At 43.9% G+C, this 16504-nt stretch overlaps 1 pseudogene; it reads right to left on the bottom strand.

Moving 5' to 3' along the window:
* Positions 1–15639: 15639 nt before the first annotated feature.
* LOC142455646 (U2 spliceosomal RNA) lies at positions 15640–15814 on the bottom strand (annotated as a pseudogene).
* Positions 15815–16504: the final 690 nt, after the last annotated feature.

The following is a 16504-nucleotide window of genomic DNA, read 5'->3' as shown; positions in this document are numbered from 1 at the left end:
GTATGGGATGATGTAAATCAATCACATGCAAATACCATGTTATTTTATATAAAGGAATTGAGCATCCATGGATTTAGCTATCAGGAGGGCTTCCTGGAATTAATCCTTTGATACCAAATGATTATTGTATAGAAGGGTAACCACTTGGTTGGCTTTTTATAATATGATTGATTGAACCCAGTCTGTCTTTTTATTGAGAGCTACTGGTAACAGTTTACTTCTTGCCTAGCTGCTAAGAATTTGGTCCACGAGTCTTTTTGAAGATTTGTATTAAGAGGTAATGGGGGGGGGCGGTTTGACCAGGAGCTCTGGGGCCCTAGCAAGCTAGGTGTTGGATTGCTAATTGCAAAGTTGGTGATTCTAAACTGCTAGTAACTCCAAGGGTAGACGAGCAGGTGTTCTCTTAACTCTGCCAGCGTTGCAGGCTCAGGAAGCCCCAGGAGCGGTTTTACTGTCCTGGAGGGTGGCCATCAGTTGGAATGCCTGTGATGAGAGTAAGTGTTGGGCTGGTTTCCTCACTATCCTTCTCTAGCAGGATAAACATTTTTACATTGCTGTGGAGCCCAAGTGATGCTGTGGATTAAAACATGGGCTTCCAACCCCAACATCAATTGGCAGTGTCACCAGCCGTTCCGTGGGAAAAACATAAGGCGTCTTTTCCCAGGAAGATTTACAATCTTGGAAACCCTATATAAGGCGGAGAACCTTTCTTCTGCCAAGGACCATTGGATATTTATAACATCATTTTGGGGCCATACTGGTCAAACATCTAATTAACTCACTTCTAATGTGGTGGCTGAGACCACGTCTTTGGGGAAGGTGTATGATGTTAACCGGTATTAGTGATTTCCAGGGACTTGTGAGGTCTGAGGGCTCTGTGTTCCTCACCCTGGCTGTATAGGCTCTTTATGATTCAGAATCAGCTGGATGACTGTGGGTTTGTGTCTTAAAGAACAGTTTCTGGCAGACTTTCCATGATTGCTATTTGGTTTTGTGGTGGTCGAGGGAGGAAAGAGACCTCCCCCCCCAAAAAAATCTCAAATATAATTTATAAGGACACATTTATTCATTGTACAACAGAACAAAGACCAAGGTAAATCATCCGGATGAGGGAGACTACCAGACCATAATGGTGTCCAAGGATTCTCAGTCACGTGTCCTCCTAATAGAACTTGGAGGACAAAGGAAAGTGTCCCCAAACCATGATTGGCAGCAGATCAATTCGTCATAGTAGCAGTAGGGACTACAGAAGCAGGAAAGGGACCATGATCATAACACGCCCGCGATTGTGGATGGTTAGGTACCCTCAAGCAGGTTCCAATTGGCAGAGATGCTGTGTACAAGAGAACAAGACACCCCCCCGTCCTGTGTCACCCTCATAGCGGTCATGTTTGAACCTGTTGTTGCAGTCACTGGGTCAGTCCATCTCTCTGAGGGACTGTCTCATCTTTGCTGCTTATCCACTTTATAAGCTTAACGGTGGCAAACTGACAGACAAGTGATGGATTGTAAATTAGAAAAGTTTTTAATGTTTACAGAATTGGACAGCACTCCTGTCCCCCTCTCTACCAAGGCAGGGTAAGACTCATGGCCCTCAAAACCAACCGAACTCACTGCCATTGAATTGGTGCTGACGCACAGTGACCTGCAAGACAGGGCAGAACGGCCCCTTTGGGTTCTGAAGCTGTGGTCGTTAGAGGTCTAGAAAGTCTCATCGTTCTTGCTCATGGCAGCTGGCGAATTTGAACTGCTGACCTTGTAGTTAGCAAACTGATTTGTAACCCATGATGGCACCAGGCCTACCAATCTGTGTGGGCCATAACAAACTATGGATAACCGTGAGAAGAATGGGAATTCTAGAACACTTAATTTTGCTCATATGGAATGTATACATGGGTCAAGAGGCAGGTGAGTGAACAGAACAAGCAAACACTTCATGGTTTAAAATCAGGAATGTGTGTCAGGGTTGCATCCTCTCACCATACTTATTCAATCTGTAGCTGAGCGAATCATCAGGGAAGTGGGATTCTATGAAAAAATATGCTACATCAGAACTGGAGAAGGCTTATTAATAATCTATCATATGCAGATGACACAACCTTGCTTGCTGAAAGGGAGGCGATGCACTTGCTGATGAAGATCAAAGACTTCAGCCTTCAGTATGGATGACAATTCAATGTAAAAAAAAAAAATCCTCACATTTGGACCAGTAGGTAACATGATAAACAAAGAAAAGATTGAAGTTATCAAGAATTTCATCTTGTTTGGATCTACAATCAATGCTCATGGAATCAGCAGTTAAGATATGAAAAGACACTTTGTATTGGGTGTAGTAGTTACATAAGTCAAGTCAACTTGATAATTAGAATGTAGAGTTGGGGTCTAGCCTGTCAGTCAGGTCACAGCCTGAAGATGTCTCCTTGTGGGTGTAGCCTAATCATGAGGATTCTGGGAATTTCATCTCTTCCTCCCTGCTTGACCTGCCTGTTGAAGAGCCACATGGAGCCATGCTGATGGCAGCCAGAGCCCTAGAGATGCATCCACCGGCGTTAGATCCATGGGACTTTCTACCCACCGGCCTGTGATCTTCTTGCATTCAGGATCATTGCATGTACTGCAAGAGTCAAAGAGGAATTTATGGACTAATATCGGGCATATGGGTTAATATTGAACTTATTATGGACTTGATCCAGACTGGGATGTTTTTTAATGTACAATTACTCTTTGATATAAAGTTCTCTCTTACACACAAATCCAGTGTCTCTGGATTTGTCTCTCTAATCAACCCAGACTAACACATTGGCTAAATCTGCTACTCTTTAAAGCTCTAAAATTGATGTGGTCATGATTGTACAATTCTCCCTGATATGATTGAACTATTGAATTGCATGTAATGTAAATTATGTGCCAATAAAACTGTTGGGGGAAAAAAAAAAGCATTGAAAAGCAATGATGCTACTTTGAGGACTAAGGTGGGACTGACCCAAGCCATGGCATTTTCACTCACATCACATACATGGGAAAGTTGAACACCGAGTAAGAAAGAGCGAAGAAGAATCGAGGAGTTTGAATATTGAAAGTAGCATGGACTACCAAAACAGCCAACCAATCTGTCTTAGAAAAAGCACTGCCAGAACACCCTGTAGAAGACAGGATGGTGAGACTTTGTCTCATATGCTTTCGATATTTTATCGGGTGAGACCAGTCCCTGGAAAAGGACATCATGTAAAGTAGAAAGACCACACTCCTTGCTATCAACTCATAGCGACTCTGAAGGACTAAGTAGGCCGCCCCTGTGAGTTTCTGAGCCTGTTATTGTTCACAAGGGTAGAGAGCCCTGTCTTTCTCCAGAGGAGCTGCTGGTGGTTTCGATTTGTCAACCATTCAGGGAGCAGCCCAATGTGTTCCTTCCCCAAACCTAGTGCTCAGAATTTAAGCTGTAATACAAATGATAAGAAAGAACGTAAAATAAAATAAGATGTCTGCCATGAATGTTCTTCAAACACTGGTCTCTCAGGTGTGCGCTTAGCTCTACCTCAGCTGCCAGGAGTTGTGACAGAAGGAAACCCTGCCCAGTCCTGTGCCAGCCTCACAATTATTTCTGCTGGAGCCCATTGCTGCAGCCAGGCTGTCGATCCATCCACTGAGGGCCTTCCTCTTTTTGACCCATGACGACGCTGTAGGGCAGAGTCAAACTGCCTCTGTGGGTTTCTTTCTTTCTTTTTCTTTTTTGCCCAAAGCCATTTTATTGGGGATTAATACAAACATATAATTTCATCGGCCAATCACATCAAGAAGTATTGTACAATTGCTATCACAACCAGTTTCAAAACATTCTTTTCCATCTTGAACTCTTTGGCATCAGCTCCCGTTTACTAGCCCCCATCACTGGATTCCCCCGAAACCCTTATTCTACATGCTGTCCCTATAGGTTCATCAGTCCTGGGTTTCATATACTGAAAGACAAAAAACATACAACAAAAATTCAAGAGGGTGACCCTCAATGACATAACGCATCCAAGGTGAACCTCAATATGAACAAACCGAAAAAGCATACGGAACATGTTAGGCTGGACCAGGCTTAACCTGCATCAGAGAGGGGCCATCTGCCAAGGTTTTAACCACTCATGTCACATTTATCATTTTGCTCTTTTATACCCATCTCTCCAGCGCACTCTATTTGGTAACTAATTTCCTCTCCCTCTATTATGGACAGAGGGAAATCAGCAGAGGCTTATTTCCTATGTAGTTCCCACAAATGTATCTTGGGTTCCCACAAGCATAGTTTCTGGAAACCAGATTCTCACAATTTAGTCTCTGATGCTATTCTCTCCTTTGAGTGTGGATTATATGATTTACAATCTGTCGGTGACTGATGCTGGTGTGCTTTTGTCATGTGGATTTAGTTGACATCTCACTTAGGTGGCTGCTTGTTTGGAGACAAGACCCCAGAAGCTATTTTTTATCCGATAGCCAGGCACCATCTAATTTCTTCACCGCACTTTGCGATAGCACCTGTGGGTTTCTTTATGGGAGTAGAAAGCCTCATCATTCTCCTTTGGAGTGGCTGGTGGTTTCGGACCACTGACTTTGCAGCTAGCAGTGAACTCATAATGATACAGAATTACAAAATATTAATCCTCACATTATGGTAGCCAAAACACCAGAAATGTTGGCAAACCAGCAACTTGTCAAGACACTGACAACAGCACGTGCTTGCAGCACGTACCACACAACATAATTCAGAGCGTCATCTTCATCGTGTGGTAATTGTGCAATGATAACAAATCTGATCAGAGCACAGCAGAAAGCTCAAAAAGTAGGCACTGTAGGCACATGTAAGCTGAGCTTACAAAAAATATTTTTTGTTATAACTAACTGCAAAGATATTTATCAAATGTCCTCTGCTGAAACAGACTTTTTACGCTGTCATCTTGGTGCTGTGTGCTTTGTATCTCCCGGTGAGTGGTGAGTTCTGAGTCCTCTGTGTATCAGAGCTTAAAATGCTGAGCACACAGAGGGCTGTAGATGGCAGTGACAACCCCACATCCATTTAGACTTTCCAAATAGATTAACCTTCATTGAATGCTTTCTGTTTTTTAACCTCGGTTGGTCAAAGGTAGCCTGAAGGACCCTTGGTAGCCTAGTGGTTATGAATTGGCCTAAAATCACAAAGGCCAGCAGCACAAACCCACCAGCTACCTCCAGGGAGAAAGAGGAGGCTTTTCACTCTGGTCTGCTGTGAGTCGGCATTGACTCAATGACAGTGAGATAATCTTGCCCCCAGGCAGAGAGCTTTGGAAAGTAGATTGCCTCCACCCATCTCCAGCCAGGCCAGGGAGGGGCAGTCTCTCAAAGGGATTTCCCTGGGTGTGTCCTTGAGGTCACCAGACTGATGACAGTACAAACCAAACTCAATCCTGACTCATAGCAACCCTATTGGACAGAGTAAAACTGCCCTACCTGAGCTTCTGAGACCATAACTGTATCTGAGAGTAGAACGCTCTTTTTCTCCCAAACACAGCACAGGGAGTCACATAAGTCATTAGTCATGCCCTATCCACGGTGCCCAGGCTGCCCTTGGTTGGCAGGCTCTGGACCAAGCTTATAAACCAAACCCTTCTGTCTAATACCATGTATGTGTCCCAATCACGGTCCTGTCCCTGCTCCTGTAGTCCCACCTTTAACTCTGATACATTCATCTGCCACCAGCCATGCTTTTGTGAATTTCCTTTATTCCATGTTTCAAGCAGTGTGTGGCCCTGGTGGCCTAATGGTTATGCATTGGGCTTCAATCCTCAAGGTCAGCAGTTTGAAACCACCAGCTGCTGCATGGAAGAAAGACGGGGCTGTCCACTCCCATTAAGAGTTTCAGTCTCAGAAACCCACAGAGGCAGCTCCACCCTCTCCTCTAAGGTCACTGTGAATTGGCACGGACTCGATGGCAGTGAGTTTGCTTTTTGGTTCGAGTGGCTATGAATCCTGGGATGCCATTTTGACCTTGTGCTAATGGCTTTCCTTCTTCAGAAGATGTTGCTGTGCCTTTGTATTGTTACTATCTTTTTTTTTAAGGTTGCATAAATGTTCTCCTTGAATTACATTTGAGATGGAATCTCTTTTGTACCTTAAAACGATTGAACTTAAGAGTCCATAAAATTGCTTTTATATTAAAAAGGCTACCCAGGCAACCTTTCAGGCCTGCGGCCCAGTAGTACTGATTTAATTAAGAATGCATCCCAGAAATCTTCATTTTAGTTTATTCGGCACCTCTCCTCAACCCAAATTCTCATGTAGGTCGATCGATAGAACTGATGCTCTTATCTTAAACTGAAATCCATCCTCTATGCTGACCCCACCCAGAGTTATCTATCTGCAACATACGGAGTGTATTACAGAAGTACAAAGCCTTATCGTCTCCCTAAGAGCAGCTGGTGGTTGTGGACTGCTGACCGTGTGTATTTATGTATTATAAAAGATATGTTATATTATTACAATATTTTTCTAAAGTAAGTATTATTTATTTGCCTTGGTTAATAACATTTATTGGTCTCTGGTGTTGATCAGAGGCCAACTCTCAAGTGGGGCATCCAAATATTTCAGTCCGGCCTGTCTTCCAAACTACAACTCCTCTCTCCTTCCCCCCCCCCATACTATATATTGATCACCCAGGCGCCATTTCCTTGTTGGTCCTTGATTATGCTATCTTTTATCTTGACTAATTTTGAACAAGCTATTGCTTCTTTTTGGAATGTTCTTTTGCGTAGTATTTTATAAGGCTGGGTTAACAGGTTGAAAAGACAGCTTTCTCTATGGGGCACCATCATTCTCCGTTCCCTCTCTTTTTGCATGTTCTGTCTGCCACATTATAGAACTACGAGGATAGTTATTTCATTTCCTGAGCTTGATCCTGTCATGAGCCCTCTAGAGCAGGGATTCTCAACCTTCCTAATGCTGCGACACTTTCATACAGTTCCTCATGTTGTAGTGACTCCCCCAACCATAAAATTATTTTTGTTGCTACTTCATAACTGTCATTTTGTTACTGTTATGAATTGGGTAACCCCTGTGAAAGGGTCGTTGGACCCCCAAAGGGGTCATGACCCACAGGTTGAGAACCGATGCTCTAAGGTTTGGGACATGTTTGTGATTCCAGTGTCTGGTTTACTCAATGTTTGTGAAATAAACATATGTATGAAGGGATGTGAAATATTCATGAAAATGAAATGAAAAGATAATAGAGTTCTCCCATGAAGTTTTAGAAAGTCCCTTTGTATTTGTACAAGGCCATAAATGAATAAAACCAGATCATTTGAGACATGCTCTAGATATTCAAAATCACTATGGCATTTTACATAGTTTGCTCACAAATTCTGTTGAGTGTGTACATACACTTTATTGTGCTTGTTTTAAGGTACAAAAGAGACCCATCCCAAATCTAATTCAAAGAGAACACTGATTAAGCCTTAAAAGAGACCAAGAAGACAAGACCCAGACACATCATCCGGATGATGGGTCACCAGCGTGAGGTCGGAATGGAGTTCAAGGGTTTGTTGAGATATAAAGTGTTAAAAGGACACGGGAAGGCCAAGGGAAGTGTCACACAAGCATGCTTGGTGTTGGACCAGCACAGCACACGTAGGTAGGTAGGACTACAGAAACAGACCCAGGAAGGGGATCATGGTTGGGTATGTTCATTATGTTAGATAGAAGGGGTAGCAAGATTGGTAAAGGGCCTTCTGACCAAGGCAGTCAGAGCGAGACTGATAGGGCATGACTCATGAGGAGACAACTCCTCTAGACTCTCACTAGTCCCATGACCTCCCTCAAGGATACACCTCCCTGGGCGTGCTGGAGGGGGATGGAGGTAATTTACTTTCCAAGGCTTTCTGCCTGAGGGCAAGATTATCTACATCCTTGGTTAATGATCAGAAAGCATTCCAAGGAGGCTTAATGCATTTGGGGACCCTGCAAATGGATTTTAGGATGTCGATTTAAGCTCTTTTCAAACGAGGGGCTCAGAGTTGAAGCTGTAATGCAAGTTTCACTTTCCTGTGCCTTGTAGATATTGCATTGTTTTTACAAATTGAAGATTTGTAGCAAACCCATGCCCCTCATCAAGGTTGTCATTTCCCCAATAGTATGTGCTCACTTTGGGTCTTTCTGTCACCTTTTGGTAGGTTTCACAATAGTTCAAATTCTGCCATGAAATTGATTCCTACTCAGAGCGACTTTATGTAGGGATTCTGAAGCTAGAAAAAGAATGTAAACTTTTATTGTTAATTAGGTGAAGATCTGCTGAGCCAATCACCATCTGTTTTACATTCCACAGTTCATGCACTTTGTTTCTTCTCCACCCCTTCAATGGACCTTCACTTATCCCACTTTCTGCTTGTGTCTCTTGCTTCTAGCCCTCCTCCTTTCTTAGCACTTTGAACTTTTCCTTGGGTGAACACTGCACTTTTGATCTTAAATGGTTGATTATTTTAACACCAGGTATGTTCTCTTGTAACTCAAAGCGTTGGGGGTTCTATCAGTCTCATTCCACATTTTCCTTCCAGTCTATCCAGGGCATTCTATTCTGAGCGGTAGGTAGTGGTGGCTGGGCACCATCTAGTTCTTCTGCTCTCGGGGCCATGGAGGCTGGTGTTTGTGCGATCCATGAGTCCATTAGACTCAATGTTTCCATTTGCCTTTCTGTTTCCATCAGTTTTCCTTCCAGATTATGGGCAAAGACCAATAGCTGCAGACTCTAACTCTTTACAGAAGTAGAGAGGCTCATCTTTCTTTTGAGAGCAGGCTGGTGGGTTAGAACTGCCGACTTTGTGGTTACCAACCCAATTCCTAACCCACTAGACCACCAAGGCACCTTCCACAATGCAAAGGCATCAATTCCTCTGTTTCCTGATTCACTGTCGAGCTTTCATGTGCATATAAAGTAAATGAAAACATCAGGATTTGGGGAAGGGAAACCTGGTCCTCAAAGTGACATCGTGGCTCCGTACCCCCCTAACGAGACCTTTTGCGGTGATTTGCTCAAATTAATGAATTGTCATTTGATTTCTTGACTGACATCAGCAATAATATCCTTAATTTCCAGTCCTCTTCTGAATCTGGCTTGCATTTCTGACAGTCTCCTGTCGATGTACTGCTGCAACCACTTTTAATAATTTCTAGCATTATTTTACTTGCATGTGATATTATTTCATCAAATAAGGCATAAACATGGATCTCTTCTAGTTAGACAACTTTTACCTGCCATTGGACCAGCCCTGCTAGAAACAAACTACTAAACTTTAAAATTGTAATCTTGTGAATTTGGTAGTCAGTTTTCCATTCATCAGTTCATCGGAGCAGATACAGTCATTGATTTCAGTGCCTACAATGTAACATCACGGATTCCACTTCCTCCCTGTGGTTCCCATTTTCACCCCTTTCCTAACGCTTCCTGACTTCTGCACTGGGTCTTTCAACGGTAAATGGTGGATGGTTCTCAGAATTGGCCTTCCCTAGGGTACTGTTCACTTGACAAGTCCTGGCTTTTGAAAGGGAATGCTAACCGTGCTTGACTAGAAAACATGATAAGCAACTTCAAATAAATGTGCTCTAATTGAAAAACAGACAAATTTCACGATATGTATCCAAGCATTTTTTGTTTTCTGAGAACAGTTTCCTTGAGAAAAGTAAGCATTTCTTTCAATAAGTTGAGTATAGTTCATTTTTTCCATGGGTAAATGAAGTCCTGTATACGTTTATGCTTAGAAGATCTGGTCTTCCTTTAACACTGGCAGATTTCTCAGGGATTGATGCAGCTTTTGGGGAAAAAAATGCTCAAACTCTATCCAGCAAGGCCCTAAGTCCTGTGGTTCTCCATGAAAACAAATCTGCAATTTCTTCCACCCTCCCATCAGTTCCAAACCACATGGAAGGAAACAGGTTGGTTTTTCTCATCAGCACCTCCGAAGTATCTCCCAATACCTGCCCTACATATCAGGAGAGGTTGGGAGGGAACAAAAGTCTGTGGGGTCAAGCTAACCCAGTTTCCCAGGAATTCTGGAAAACTCTATGATGTCTTTGGAATGAAGCCAGTACTCTCGCCCAGAGCCAGGCGAACTCTGAACTGCCCATGTGTGTGTGTGTGTGTGTGTGGCTGTGTGTGTGTGGCTTGGAGTGTGCAGGAAAGGAGCAATGAGAGCCACTTTTATCTGAGCACTCACTGCAGGTGAGACCTTCCTCTCAATGCTTCACATAGTTCATTGATTATTGACAACATGCACACGTCCATTTTCCTGTGAGGGTCAATGGAAACACATCAAATTTAGATCGTACTAAAAGTCATGCAACTCTTAAGTATGATTCCAGCCAAATTCAATCTCTTAACATTAGTCTGGTGACTAAGAATAAAGGCTCTGGGTTCTGGCACGGCATCTTCTAGGCCAAACCTGAGTTTACTCACCTGGGACACCAGGGCCAGCGGTAGAATCTACCATAGGGGGTTCTATCAACACCAACACGTTTCGAAAGTTCTTCTGCCTAGCCCGTAAAATGGGAGTCAGGCCTCTAATAAATAGCAGCCATTGTCATTATCTTTGAATTTCATCCTAAGGCATCATGATTCAGAAGAAGCATTGAACCGAGAGTCTATCTCACCATATTAATAAAGGTACAGGATAAGCCTCTGTGGTAAATTTAACAATACGCCCACAAATTATTTGATATTTCTCCTTCGAAGAGGTGGAGCCCAGTTTAAAAACCCCTTGGTGACTCTTGTACCAGATAGATTGAACTGGAAGGGCCAGTGCTTGGTGCTGGAGATTAGCTCGTAAGGTCATCTAGTTTTCTTCTTGGCCACTCTCTTGGACCATGTGCTCTCTGAAGCCACAAGGACTTGCCTGTGGACGTGCCACATGGTGAGGAACAGAAGCTCTTTGTTAACAACCAAGGGAGTGAGCGTGGTGGTGGATAGTCTAGGCCTAATCAAGCGTTCAGGTGACTGTAGCCCCCGCCAACACCCTGATCACAACCTAACTATAGATCCTGATTCCAAACCTCAGTTAAACTGCTCCTGAATTCTCGACCCACAGAAACTATGAGACAGTAAATGCTATCATAAGCCACTTATTTAAGAGGCAATTTGCTACTTAGCAGTAGATAAACAGCCACTTTATTTCTGTCTCATAAATATTACAAAGGAAACAGCAGGTCCAAGGCAGGCCAGTGGTTCTACTAAAGGAAACCGTCTAGAGATTCAAGTTTCTTTCTCTTTCTGTTTGGCCATATTCTGTGATGTGTTCTTTGATCATATGGTGGAAACTGGCTTACCAAATACCTATGTAAATTTCAGCCCAAACAAAGGGGATAAAAGTGGGGCAGCAATGTTTTCCTTGTAAACAAGAGCAAATCCCCTTGGTCCCTCTTCCATCGGTTGCTATTCCATGACTGAATCAATGGCCCCCTTCCCATGCAAAGGAGGTTGGGAAATGCATTGTCTCTCTGGACAGGCATGTGTTTAGAACATTGACGCTGCCTGACCCTTAGCAATCTCTTTGCATGGGAGTTCTGCTCGCGAAGCTCTGACTCTTCCAGACTCTCTCCTCTGTAGGTATCTGTTTCTCGCTTATAGAGTGAAGGGGTTGGACAAGACAGGCAGTTCCAAACTTTTGTTTTGTAAGGAGCAGAATCTCAATTCCCCTTCCCCCACTATTTAAAGACAAACAGGTGTGCTTTTCACTCGGCTCACAGTAGGCGATCTCCTGCAGGTCCACCCCCCACATCAGTGTCTTCTCTAGCCGGGACCTGAAACACCAGAGCTCTGAATCATGGTCAGATAATGACCGCCTTTATCTTAGGAGCCCTTCAGTTCTGGTGTTTTTGACATGGTGATCATTCATCTCAATGTCCTGAGCTGCCCTTGAGCACAGCCCCTCTTGTTTAGTCTTGGGGAACTTTGTGTGCCTGGCAGGTCTTGGCAGAAGAAAATAGACAGCGTTTCTGCCTTGGGTCCAGCCTCACCTCCGCGTTTCCACCACTTTTCTAGCTTGTCACCTACCCCTCTGCTCTCTCACTGCAGATGGGGGTCTGCTTCCTGCAAAGGACAGGGCTGGGCATTGCTGGTCCGCTTCAGCTTGTGTTCTCACTGCTTCCGGATGGGGTCTCAGCCTTTAGAAGCGCTTCCTCCCCAGGTTCATGTTCAGATGAACCCTCTGGCCTCGTTCTCTTTGAGCCTCCCACACTGGTCGCAGCTAGGCTTAGGATCCTAGGCTTTGTCAAGGTTATAGACTGAGAAAATGGATTTCCTCAACTTAACCCAGGGACAAGGCAAACAAACTCGTTGCTGTCAAGATGGTTTTGACTCAAAGCAAACGTGGAGGCCAGCGTCAGATTGCTCTGAATGGTTTCAAGCCCCAAATCTTTCTGGAAGCACACCCCGAGCTGTGAGTCCGGTCGAATCACCAGTCGTCTTTTGGCTAGCAGCTTAAATCAGTATGCCACCAGGACCGGTCATAACGCACAGAGGGGAGAATCCTTCCCGAATCTCTCAGAAAGTCAGTCTGTTTCAGGGAAAGTTACTTGCAGGTGTGGAGCGGGGTGGGGCGATGCTGGGGTGCAGATGATCGTGGGGTGCATTCAGATGCTGGTTTGTGGATTTGATAAACACATCTCTCCTCCCTGCTCCGTAAGTCAAGGACTTGGCCTCTTTTCACTGGCTTCCAACATTCCCTCCTGAGAGACCGACTGTGCCAGCTGCCCTCTCCCAGGCCTGTTCCGGATGCTGAATGGGAATTTGGCTGCCTTAAATGTCGGCCAAACCAATGAACAATTCTAGGTCTCTCTGAAGGCACAGCCCACACAAGCTAAGAACATCTTGAGACTGGCTGGGGTAGAGGTGGGGGCCGGGGGAAGATGAGGGAAGGTGGCTGAACCTGGGCTTCTCAGGATGTGGACGATCTTGTTTAAATTTCTGGATAAGGAAGACCCTCGGAATTAGCGGTAGGCTGGATTGACCCTAGAGGCTGTGGGAGACTAATTTTAAGGTGTGCAGCAGCAGGCCCAGTGTAAAAAAAGAAGTTGGTGCTGAAGTGTGAAACAAGGGACTGAAGAGCCAGCTCTCACCTGTGGAAATGGGCCAGCCCCTGCTCAGATGATCATCCTGTGCTAATTCAGGCGCCCTGGACAGACTGGAAATCTAAATCTCATGTAAAGTTTTCTGGTCACGGAAACATCCCCTGGAAGGCAAAGCCTTTTCTGCTGCTGGGCTTTGCTTTCAGACTGCTAGCTCGAGACCCCAGTGTCAAGTCCTGGCCACGTGTCCTCTTGCCTGTACTCCCTCTCGGGTTGTGAACTCACGGTGGGAATTAGTGCCAGCATCTCTGACCGGGGGCTCGATGTCCACAGGGAAGGGACTCCACGGCACGTCAAAGAAGTTGGATTCATTCCCTGTGCTGTTGGAATTCATTACCACAGGTGCAGAGATCTGCAACAGGATCGGGCAGTCGGTCGGCTCTCTTACAATTCTGGAGGTGAGTTTGACACCGGTGTCGCTGGGTTACTCTCAGTACACAGGGTTAGGTCACGTTCTGGAGACTCGAAGGAAAACTCACCTCCTGGACTTTTCCAGTATGTGGAGAGGCCATCAGCCTTCCTTAGGTTCATCGCTCCCTCCTGTCTTCAAAGGCAGGGATGGGAAGGGGGCCCTGTGGTTTGTTAGGTTCACAGTCGGTTCTGAGCCCCAGCGATCCTCTGTCCCAGAGCTCTCATCACTGCCGGGAAGCTGCTGTTTGAGTCCGCTCTTGCAGCTATGACATTAATCCCTCTCCTGGAGGGCCGCCCTCATTTTTGCTGTCTGTTGCACTAAGCATGACTGTCCTTCTCCAGGGACTAGTATCTTCCGATAAGTACTCTGATTGCATCTCTCCCAACATGAATGACTTTGTTCTTCGCAGTGCACGGTGTATTTACTCTAAGTCAACCTAAGTCAAAGGCACGGGTTCTTGTTTAGTCTTCCGTCTTTATTGCATATTCTCGCACACACACGAGGAACTGGAAGCCACCATGGCTCAGGGCTGGTGCATCTTAGTTCTCAAGTGACTTTTTAAAAGAACTTTAAAAAAAAAACACTTTAAACAGGTCTTTTCCAGCAGAATTTTCCAATAACAAATATTATTTAATTTTGTGACTGCTGCTTCTATGGGCGTTGATCACAGATCCAAGTAAAGTGACGTTCTTGACAACTTCACACTTTCTCTATTATCGTGATGTTGTTTACTGGTCCAGTTTTGAAGAGTTAGCTGTTTTGTTTTTTTTTCTTTTTAAATTTTATTTTATTTATTTTTATTTTTTTTAACAATTTATTGGGGCTGATACAATTCTTTTCACAGTTCATACATATACATACATCAATTATATAAAGCACATCTGTACAGTCTTTGCCCTAATCATTTTTTTCTCTTTTCTTCTTTTACATTTTATTAGGGACTCCAACAACTCTTACCACAATCCATACATATACATACATCAATTGTATAAAGCACATCCATACATTCCCTGCCCCAATCATTCTCAAGGCATTTGCTCTCCACTTATGTTTTGGTTTTTTTTAAAAACATTTTATTAGGGGCTCATACAACTCTTATCACAATCCATGCATATACATACATCAATTGTATAAAGCACATCCGTACATTCTTTGCCCAGCTGTTTTTTTTACAGTTTAAATGGCACATAATCCACATATCATCCAATTCAATAGTTAATCATATCAAGAAAATTGTACAATTATCACCACAATTTTAGAACATTTTCTTTTTTTCACGGTTAATTAAAAAAACATTTTATTGGGAGTGCTTACACATATCATAACATTCTATAGTTCAATCACAGGATTGATTTAGTTTTTTTAATATTGAACTATAATCCATACCTTGGTTGGTGATTGGCTCCAAACTTGAACTTTCCACTACCCGAACACCAAAGTTGGAAAAAGATCTGCTCAATTTTCGGAACTTTGCTCCATAGGCAAACCACACATCCGACTTGGAAAAACCCACAGAGACCCAGAGTGAGTCCTGAGTCCCGAGTTTCGTCTTGCAGCAGACACAAAGGAGTGACCCTCACACCAGGGGTGCTCTTGCTCAGGTAACAGTGTGCTGTTAGTGTGTCACAACATTCGTCCGTTGTGTTTTTGTTTTGCATTTTATTTGCATAAAACAGTGTAATCATGACTCCAAAGAAAGTTAGTGATACAAGCAGTAAAGCTAAGAGGAAAACTGGGCCTAAGTCAAATTTACACACACACACACACACACACACACACACACACACACACACACACACACATCTCTCTATCTCTCTCATAAAGGAATGTAGAAATCATGAAGCGCCTCCTACCACAGATGGAGCTGGAGAGCAAACGTCAAGACGCTGAGTGAAATTAATCAATGAGAAATGGACATGGATTATCTGAGACCACTATTCAAAGTGGGGCAGTGAAAACCAGAACACATGAGGAAAAAAAGCAAGAATTTTGAGAAAGACCTTCCTGCAAGAAGACAAGAGCTTGGAGACCACGGGGCAGGGGGGCAGAAGGGGAAACAGAGTCTGACTTTATGCACCTGCCAAGAAGTTTCCACTGAGGGGGGCTGGAGGGTGGGCAACGTCCCTGGAGGTCCTGCAATACCAGGTCAATGAGTGGAGTGGACGGAGCAAGCGCCGTCCGCATCTCCCTGTTCCTGAAATCCACTGAGTATATCGTCCTCAGATATTAAACTGATAAGAACAGATATTACACTTCGTCTTAGCCAAAAGGCTGAGCAGCATTCAAAGCCTGTCATTTTTAACACATCTGAAAAATCCCTTTTCACACGTTCCGGGGAATTAGGGCGCAGACCGGGCTCTTTGCTAACATTTTACGTTCTTGCCTCCCTCCCTGCTCCTCCGCCACAAATTCTGAGGGCAGACGTTGATGATTGAGTTTATCTTTTCTTAGACATGGGCCTGCTCTCCCTCAGTTCAGGTCTCTTCTCTGTAGAAGCTGTTTCTAGCGACAGCTATGCGGAGCCCTTCTAACCAGCGTCAGTGTAAGGTGACCAGATGCCCTGCTTTTGAACAATTTGTCTCGCGTCCCGCGGCGTTTTAAAAATTCCCAATAGGGGGAGGGAGGTGATAAAGGGGAACTGATATCAAGAAATTCAAGAAGAAAGAAAATGTAATGAAGCAGACTGTGGTAGCGATTGTACAATGCTGCTTGGTGTGATTGAACTATGGCTTGTTATGATAACTGGGAACGCTTTCGATAACATGATTAAAATCTTAAAAAAAAATTTTTTAAAGTCCCAATTTTTGGAAAGAATGAACGACAAGCTAGGGAATGGAGGGAGAACGGGAAGAGAATGTGACGCCATTCAAACAGCTGCTGATTTGTTGCCCATAGCTGTGGGAAATATTGTTATTAAAATATATTCTTATTTCTATATATACACTGAGCGTTGAAATGCTTAAAGAATTTTGT

This window comes from Tenrec ecaudatus, chromosome 8 (genome assembly GCF_050624435.1).
Source record: "Tenrec ecaudatus isolate mTenEca1 chromosome 8, mTenEca1.hap1, whole genome shotgun sequence".
Lineage (NCBI taxonomy): Eukaryota > Metazoa > Chordata > Mammalia > Afrosoricida > Tenrecidae > Tenrec > Tenrec ecaudatus.
The sequence above is the reverse complement of the archived record's forward strand: the minus strand, read 5'-3'. Positions and strand labels throughout refer to the sequence as shown.